Source organism: Ranitomeya variabilis, chromosome 6 (assembly GCF_051348905.1).
Source record: "Ranitomeya variabilis isolate aRanVar5 chromosome 6, aRanVar5.hap1, whole genome shotgun sequence".
Lineage (NCBI taxonomy): Eukaryota > Metazoa > Chordata > Amphibia > Anura > Dendrobatidae > Ranitomeya > Ranitomeya variabilis.
The window spans coordinates 235,375,033-235,384,454 of NC_135237.1; the positions used below are offsets into that span (position 1 = coordinate 235,375,033).

The window sequence follows — 9,422 nt, forward strand, 5'->3', positions numbered from 1 at the left end:
TGCTTACTCAATGGAATGAGTGTGCCCTGGCTGCAAATTTCAGAGAAGGTCTTTCTGAGGCCGTTAAGAATGTTATGGTGGGGTTTCCCACCCCTACAAGTCTGAGTGATTCTATGGCTTTAGCCATTCAGGTTGATCGGCGTTTGCGGGAGCGCAAATCTGCTCATCCTTTGGCGGTATTTTCTGAACAGAGACCTGAGTCTATGCAATGTGACTAGTGTTGAGCATTCCGATGCTGCAAGTATCGGGTATCGGCCGATACTTGCTGTATCGGAATTTCCGATACCGAGATCCGATATTTTTGTGATATCGGGTATCGGTATCGAAACAACATTAATGTAAAAATGTGTAAAAGAAAGAATTAAAATAAAAAATATCGCTATACTCACCTGTCCGACGCAGCCTGGACCTCAGCGAAGGAACCGGCAGCGTTGTTTGTTTAAAATTCGCGCTTTTACTTGGTTACGTGAATTCCCGGCTTGTGATTGGTCAGGGCGGCCATGTTGCCGGGACGCGGACCAATCACAGCAAGCCGTGACGAAATTACGTCACGGCTTGCTGTGATTGGTCCGCGTCCCGGCAACATGGCCGCCATTAACCAATCACAAGCCGTGACGTCACGGGAGGCTGGACTTGCGCACTTTTTAAAAAGCGCGCGTGTCCAGCCTCCAGTGACGTCCCGGCTTATGATTGGTCACGGCGCCATGTTGCCAGGACGCGGACCAATCACAGTAAGCCGTGACGAAATTACGTCACGGCTTGCTGTGATTGGTCCGCGTCCCGGCAACATGGACGCCATTAACCAATCACAAGCCGTGACGTCACGGGAGGCTGGACTTGCGCACTTTTTAAAAAGCGCGCGTGTCCAGCCTCCAGTGACGTCCCGGCTTATGATTGGTCACGGCGCCATGTTGCCGGGACGCGGACCAATCACAGCAAGCCGTGACGTAATTTCGTCACGGCTTGCTGTGATTGGTCCGCGTCCCGGCAACATGGACGCCCTGACCAATCACAAGCCGGGAATTCACGTAACCAAGTAAAAGCGCGAATTTTAAACAAACAACGCTGCCGGTTCCCTCGCTGAGGTCCCGGCTGCGTCGGACAGGTGAGTATAGCGATATTTTTTATTTTAATTCTTTCTTTTACACATTTATATGGTTCCCAGGGCCTGAAGGAGAGTTTCCTCTCCTTCAGACCCTGGGAACCATCAGGAATACCGTCCGATACATGAGTCCCATTGACTTGTATTGGTATCGGGTATCGGTATCGGATTGGATCCGATACTTTGCCGGTATCGGCCGATACTTTCCGATACCGATACTTTCAAGTATCGGACGGTATCGCTCAACACTAAATGTGACCGAACTCTGACCAGAATTGAGCGACAAAGTCATAGACGTCAAAATGGGTTGTGCTTTTACTGTGGTGATTCTACTCATGTTATCTCAGCATGCTCTAAACGTTTAAAAAAAATCGCTAAACCTGTCACCATTGGTACGATACAGCCTAAATTTATTTTGTCTGTTACTTTGATTTGTTCTTTGTCGTTCCTACCCGGTTATGGCTTTTGTGGATTCGGGTGCTGCCCTGAATCTGATGGATTTGTCGTTTGCCAGGCGCTGTGGTTTTGTCCTGGAGCCTTTGGAATTTCCTATTCCTCTGAGGAGAATTGATGCTACGCCATTGGCTGAGAATAAGCCTCAGTATTGGACGCAAATGACCATGTGCATGACTCCCGTACATCAGGAGGTGATTCGCTTTCTCGTTCTGCATAATTTGCATGATGTTGTCGTTTTGGGTCTGCCATGGCTGCAGGCTCATAATCCAGTTTTAGATTGGAAAGCTATGTCTGTGTCAAGTTGGGGTTGTCAGGCAATTCATGGCGATACTCCGTTGGTGTCTATTGCTATTTCTCAGGGCCAGGATGAAGCTGAAGTGTATTGCCAAAAATTTCGGAAATGGTCCGTGCTTACTCAGTGGAATGAGTGTGCTCTGGCCGCAAATTTCAGAAATGGCCTTTCTGAAGCCATTAAGAATGTGATGGTGGGTTTCCCCATTCCTACAAGTCTGAATGATTCCATGGCGCTGGCTATTCAAATTGACCGGCGTTTGCGGGAGCGCAAAACCGCTAATCCTCTGGTGGTGTTGTCTGAACAAACACCTGATTTAATGCAATGTGATAGAATTCAGACTAGAAATGAGCGGAAAAATCATAGACGTCAGAATGGGTTGTGTTTTTACTGTGGTGATTCTACACGTTATATCAGCATGCTCTAAACGCCTAACAAGGGTTGTTAGTCCTGTCGCCATTGGTAATTTGCAACCTAAATTTATTTTGTCTGTGACTTTAATTTGCTCATTGTCTTCTTACCCTGTTATGGCGTTTGTGGATTCAGGTGCTGCCCTGAGTCTTATGGATCTGTCATTTGCCAAGCGCTGTGGTTTTGTTCTTGAACCGTTGGTAAATCCTATTCCTCTTAGAGGTATTGATGCTACGCCATTGGCGGAAAATAAACCGCAGTTTTGGACGCAGGTAACCATGTGCATGACTCCTGAACATCGGGAGGTGATTCGTTTTCTTGTTCTGCATAAAATGCATGATTTGGTCGTTTTGGGTCTGCCATGGTTACAGACCCACAATCCAGTCTTGGATTGGAAGGCAATGTCTGTGTCAAGTTGGGGCTGTCAGGGAATTCATGCTAATTCCCCGCCGGTGTCTATTGCTTCCTCTACTCCTTCGGAAGTTCCTGAGTATTTGTCTGATTATCAGGATGTATTCAGCGAGTCCAGGTCCAGTGCTCTGCCTCCTCATAGGGACTGTGACTGCGCCATAGATTTGATTCCAGGTAGTAAATTTCCTAAGGGAAGACTATTTAATCTGTCTGTACCTGAGCATGCCGCAATGCGTTCGTATATCAAGGAGTCTCTGGAGAAGGGGCATATCCGTCCATCCTCTTCCCCTCTTGGTGCGGGATTCTTTTTTGTGGCCAAGAAGGACGGATCTTTGAGACCTTGTATTGACTATCGGCTTCTGAATAAAATCACTGTTAAATTTCAGTATCCTTTGCCTCTGTTGTCGGACTTGTTTGCCCGGATTAAAGGTGCCAAGTGGTTCACCAAGATAGATCTTCGTGGTGCGTACAACCTTGTGCGCATTAAGCAAGGAGATGAATGGAAGACAGCATTTAATACGCCCGAAGGTCATTTTGAGTACTTGGTGATGCCTTTTGGGCTCTCTAATGCTCCCTCAGTGTTTCAGTCCTTTATGCATGATATTTTCCGGAAGTATCTGGATAAATTTATGATTGTTTATCTGGATGATATTCTGGTTTTCTCTGAAGATTGGGACTCACATGTGGAGCAGGTCAGGATGGTGTTTCAGGTTTTGCGTGAGAATGCTTTGTTTGTTAAGGGCTCAAAGTGTCTCTTTGGAGTACAGAAGGTTCCCTTTTTGGGGTTTATTTTTTCCCCTTCTGCTGTGGAGATGGACCCAGTCAAGGTCCGAGCTATTCATGATTGGACTCAACCCACGTCAGTTAAGAGTCTTCAGAAGTTCTTGGGTTTTGCTAACTTCTACCGTCGTTTTATCGCTAATTTTTCTAGCGTTGTTAAACCTTTGACGGATATGACCAAGAAAGGTTCTGATGTTGCTAACTGGGCTCCTGCAGCCGTGGAGGCGTTCCAAGAGTTGAAGCGCCGGTTTACTTCGGCGCCTGTTTTGTGCCAGCCTGATGTCTCACTTCCCTTTCAGGTCGAAGTGGATGCTTCTGAGATTGGGGCAGGGGCCGTTTTGTCGCAGAGAGGCCCTGGTTGCTCGGTAATGAGACCATGTGCTTTCTTCTCTAGGAAGTTTTCGCCTGCTGAGCGGAATTATGATGTTGGCAATCGGGAGTTGCTGGCCATGAAGTGGGCATTTGAGGAGTGGCGTCATTGGCTCGAGGGTGCTAAGCATCGTGTGGTGGTCTTGACTGATCACAAAAATTTGATGTATCTCGAGTCTGCTAAACGCCTGAATCCTAGACAGGCCCGCTGGTCATTGTTTTTCTCCCGTTTCGACTTTGTGGTCTCGTATTTACCAGGTTCAAAGAATGTGAAGGCTGATGCTCTTTCAAGGAGCTTTGTGCCTGACTCTCCTGGAGTCGCAGAACCAGTTGGTATTCTTAAAGAGGGAGTTATCTTGTCAGCCATTTCTCCTGATTTGCGACGTGTGTTGCAGAGATTTCAGGCTGGTAGACCTGACTCTTGTCCACCTGACAGACTGTTTGTTCCTGATAAGTGGACCAGCAGAGTCATTTCCGAGGTTCATTCCTCGGTGTTGGCAGGGCATCCGGGAATTTTTGGCACCAGAGATCTGGTGGCTAGGTCCTTTTGGTGGCCTTCCTTGTCACGGGATGTGCGGTCATTTGTGCAGTCCTGTGGGACTTGTGCTCGAGCTAAGCCTTGCTGTTCTCGTGCCAGCGGGTTGCTCTTGCCCTTGCCTGTCCCGAAGAGGCCTTGGACACACATTTCCATGGATTTCATTTCAGATCTCCCGGTGTCTAAGGGCATGTCTGTCATCTGGGTGGTATGTGATCGCTTTTCTAAAATGGTCCATTTGGTGCCTTTGCCTAAGCTGCCTTCCTCTTCCGATCTGGTTCCTGTGTTCTTTCAGAATGTGGTTCGTTTACACGGCATTCCTGAGAATATTGTGTCTGACAGAGGATCCCAGTTTGTTTCCAGGTTCTGGCGATCCTTTTGTGCTAGGATGGGCATTGATTTGTTGTTTTCGTCTGCCTTTCATCCTCAGACTAATGGACAAATGGAGCGAACTAATCAGACTCTGGAGGCTTATTTGAGGTGTTTTGTTTCGGCAGATCAGGATGATTGGGTGACCTTCTTGCCGCTGGCTGAGTTTGCCCTTAATAATCAGGCTAGTTCCGCTACTTTGGTTTCGCCATTTTTCTGCAACTCTGGTTTCCATCCTCGTTTTTCCTCGGGACATGTGGAGCCTTCTGACTGTCCTGGGGTAGATTCTGTGGTGGATAGGTTGCAGCAGATCTGGAATCATGTGGTGGACAACTTAAAGTTGTCACAGGAGAAGGCTCAGCGTTTTGCCAACCGCCGCCGCGGTGTGGGTCCCCGACTTCGTGTTGGGGATTTGGTATGGCTGTCTTCTCGATTTGTTCCTATGAAAGTCTCCTCTCCTAAATTTAAGCCTCGCTTCATCGGTCCTTACAAGATATTGGAAATCCTTAATCCTGTGTCCTTTAGCTTGGATCTTCCGGTGTCGTTTGCCATTCACAACGTGTTCCATAGGTCTTTGTTGCGGCGGTTGTTGTGGATTCTGTTTGTGGGCTCCCTCTGGTGGTTACTGCTGGTACTGGGTGACTTTGGTGGGTTGCGGCCTTTGGTTTCCACCTGTCCATCAGAGGCTGGGTGTTTCCTATTTTACCTGGCCTTTCTGTCATTTCCCTTGCCGGCTATCAATGTGTTCAGATGTGCTCTGTTTGGTTCCTGCCTACCTGCTCCCAGATCTTTCAGGATAAGCTAAGTGCTGATTTTCTGTTGTTTGGTTTTTGGTCCAGCTTGCTTAGAATGTCTCTATGCTAGCTGGTTGCTCTAGTGGACTGAGGTTCTCCCCATGTGCCATGAGTTGGCACATGGGTTCTTGTAATCTCAGGATGGTTTTTTTGATTAGGGTTTTTTGCTGACCGCTCAGTCCCCTTTTGTGTCATTCTGCTTTCTAGTTTTTAGCGGGCCTCTATTTGCTAAACCTATATACATCATCTCTATGTGTGTGCCTTCCTCTCATTTCACCATCAATACATGTGGGGGGCAACTATATCTTTTGGGGTTAATTCCTCTGGAGGCAAGTGAGGTCTTGTTTTCTCTGCAGTACTAGTTAGCTCTTAGGCTGGTGCGTGGCGTCTAGAACCAACGTAGGCACGCTCCCTGGCTATCTCTAGTTGCGTTTGTCAGGCTTAGGGCAGCGGTCAGCTCAGGTTCCATCACCCTAGAGCTCGTCCGATATTTTTTATACTTTGCTTGTCCTGTGCTATCCCTCGCCATTGGGGATTCATGACAGTATAGCCGGCCACAAAGTGTTAATTGTTTGGGCTGAAGCAGGAGAAAAAGAAGTTTCAAGGGAATTTTTTTTTTTTCCTTCAGAGTTTTGCTGCCTAGCCCTTAATTGCTGTCTAGCTGCTTCTTACCTCCTCTTAACCCTTGAATGGCTCTGATCTTAGCTGTTAATCATGGATGTCCAGAGTTTGGCTTCCAGCCTGAGTAATCTCGCAGCAAAGGTTCAAAACATACAGGATTTCGTTGTTCACACTCTCATGTCTGAACCTAGAATTCCTATTCCAGAGTTTTTTTCTGGAGATAGATCTACCTTCCTAAATTTCAGGAACAATTGTAAATTGTTTCTCTCTTTGAAATCTCGCTCCTCTGGAGACCCTGCTCAACAGGTCAAGATTGTTATATCGTTCCTACGGGGCGACCCTCAGAATTGGGCATTTGCATTGGCACCAGGGGATCCTGCATTGCTCAGTGTGGATGCGTTTTTTCTGGCATTGGGATTGCTCTATGAGGAACCTAACCTAGAGATTCAGGCTGAAAAGGCTTTATTAGCCCTCTCTCAGGGGCATGATGAAGCGGAAATATATTGTCAGAAATTTCGGAAATGGTCGGTGCTTACTCAGTGGAATGAGTGCGCCCTGGCTGCAAACTTCAGAAATGGTCTTTCTGAGGCCATTAAGGATATTATGGTGGGGTTCCCTGCGCCTACAGGGCTGAATGAGTCTATGGCTATGGCCATTCAGATTGATCGGCGTTTACGGGAGCGCAAACCCGTGCACCAGTTGGCGGTGTCTTCTGAACAGGCACCTGAGACTATGCAATGTGATAGAATTCAGTCCAGAAGTGAACGGCAAAATTATAGGCGGAAAAATGGTTTGTGTTTTTATTGTGGTAATTCAGCTCATGTTATATCAGCATGCTCTAAACGCACAAAAAGGGTTGATAAATCTTTTGCCATTGATACTCTGCAGTCTAAGTTCATTTTGTCTGTGACTTTGATTTTTTCACTGTCTTCCATTTCCGTCGATGCCTATGTGGATTCAGGCGCTGCCCTGAGTCTTATGGATTGGTCATTTGCTAAACGCTGCGGTTTTAGTCTAGAGCCTCTGGAAGTTCCTATTCCTCTGAAGGGAATTGATTCTACACCTTTGGCTATGAATAAACCGCAGTATTGGACACAAGTGACCATGCGCATGACTCCCGTTCATCAGGAGGTGATTCGCTTCCTTGTACTGTATAATTTACATGATGAACTAGTGCTTGGTCTGCCATGGTTACAAACTCATAATCCTGTCCTGGACTGGAAAACAATGTCTGTGCTAAGCTGGGGATGTCAGGGGGTTCATGATGATGCACCTCCAATTTCTATCGCTTCATCTACTCCTTCGGAAATCCCTGCGTTTTTGTCGGATTATAGGGATGTTTTTGAGGAGCCTAAGCTCAATTCGCTCCCTCCTCATAGAGAGTGTGACTGTGCTATAGAATTGATTCCTGGCAGTAAGTTCCCTAAGGGTCGTTTATTTAATCTGTCAGTGCCAGAGCATACTGCTATGCGGAATTATATTAAGGAGTCCTTGGAAAAGGGACATATTCGTCCATCTTCGTCCCCTCTGGGAGCAGGTTTTTTTTTCGTGGCAAAAAAAGATGGTTCCCTGAGGCCTTGTATAGATTATCGCCTTCTGAATAAGATTACAGTCAAATACCAGTATCCATTGCCATTATTTACTGATTTGTTTGCTCGCATTAAGGGGGCTAGGTGGTTCACTAAAATAGATCTTCGTGGTGCGTATAATTTGGTGCGGATAAAACAGGGTGATGAGTGGAAAACCGCATTTAATACGCCTGAGGGCCATTTTGAGTATTTGGTAATGCCTTTTGGACTCTCCAATGCTCCGTCAGTCTTTCAGTCCTTTATGCACAATATTTTCCGTGAATATCTGGATAAGTTTATGATTGTGTATTTGGATGATATTTTGGTGTTTTCTGATGACTGGGAGTCTCATGTTCTACAGGTCAGGAAGGTGTTTCAGGTTTTGCGGGCCAATTCTCTGTTTGTGAAGGGCTCAAAGTGTCTCTTCGGTGTCCAGAAGATTTCTTTTTTGGGGTACATTTTTTCTCCTTCTACTATTGAGATGGATCCCGTTAAGGTTCAGGCTATTTGTGACTGGACACAACCTACATCTGTTAAGAGCCTTCAGAAGTTCTTGGGGTTTGCTAATTTTTATCGTCGGTTCATTGCTAATTTTTCCAGTATTGTTAAACCTTTGACTGATTTGACTAAAAAGGGTGCTGATGTTGCTGATTGGTCTCCTGCGGCCGTGGAGGCCTTTCGGGAACTTAAGCGCCGGTTTTCTTCTGCTCCTGTGTTGTGTCAACCAGATGTTTCACTTCCTTTTCAGGTGGAGGTTGATGCTTCCGAGATTGGAGCGGGGGCGGTTTTGTCACAGAGAAGTTCTAATGGCTCGGTGATGAAGCCATGTGCTTTCTTCTCTAGAAAATTCTCGCCCGCCGAGCGCAATTATGATGTGGGTAATCGGGAGCTTTTGGCCATGAAGTGGGCATTTGAGGAGTGGCGTCATTGGCTTGAGGGTGCTAAACATCGTGTGGTGGTCTTGACTGATCACAAGAATCTCATTTACCTTGAGTCTGCCAGGCGTTTGAATCCTAGACAGGCTCGTTGGTCGTTATTTTTTTCTCGTTTCAATTTCGTGGTTTCATACCTGCCAGGTTCAAAGAATGTGAAGGCAGATGCTCTTTCCAGGAGTTTTGTGCCTGACTCTCCTGGAGACACTGGGCCTGCTGGTATCCTTAGGGATGGGGTAATATTGTCTGCCGTATCCCCAGACTTGCGACGCGCATTGCAGGAGTTTCAGGTGGATAAACCGGATCGATGTCCACCAGAAAGACTGTTTGTTCCGGATGATTGGACCAGTAGAGTCATCTCCGAGGTCCATTCTTCTGTGTTGGCTGGTCATCCTGGAATATTTGGTACAAGAGACTTGGTGGCCAGGTCTTTTTGGTGGCCTTCCTTGTCTAGGGATGTGCGTACCTTTGTGCAGTCTTGTGAAGTGTGTGCTCGAGCTAAGCCTTGCTGTTCACGGGCTAGTGGGTTGTTGTTATCATTGCCCATCCCGAAGAGGCCTTGGACGCACATTTCCATGGATTTTATTTCTGATCTCCCGGTTTCACAGAAAATGTCCGTTATCTGGGTTGTGTGTGACCGCTTTTCTAAGATGGTTCATTTGGTGCCCTTGCTTAAGTTGCCCTCCTCCTCTGAGTTGGTTCCTTTGTTTTTTCAGAACGTGGTTCATTTGCATGGGATTCCGGAGAATATCGTTTCTGACAGGGGATCCCAGTTTGTGTCT

At 46.8% G+C, this 9,422-nt stretch overlaps 1 protein-coding gene across 13 annotated transcripts in view; it reads right to left on the bottom strand.

Annotated features, from left to right (window-relative positions):
- Positions 1-9,422, bottom strand: part of CTNND2 (catenin delta 2) — a 3,400,942-nt gene that overhangs the window by 708,632 nt on the left and 2,682,888 nt on the right. The gene's annotated exons all lie outside the window — the stretch shown is intronic.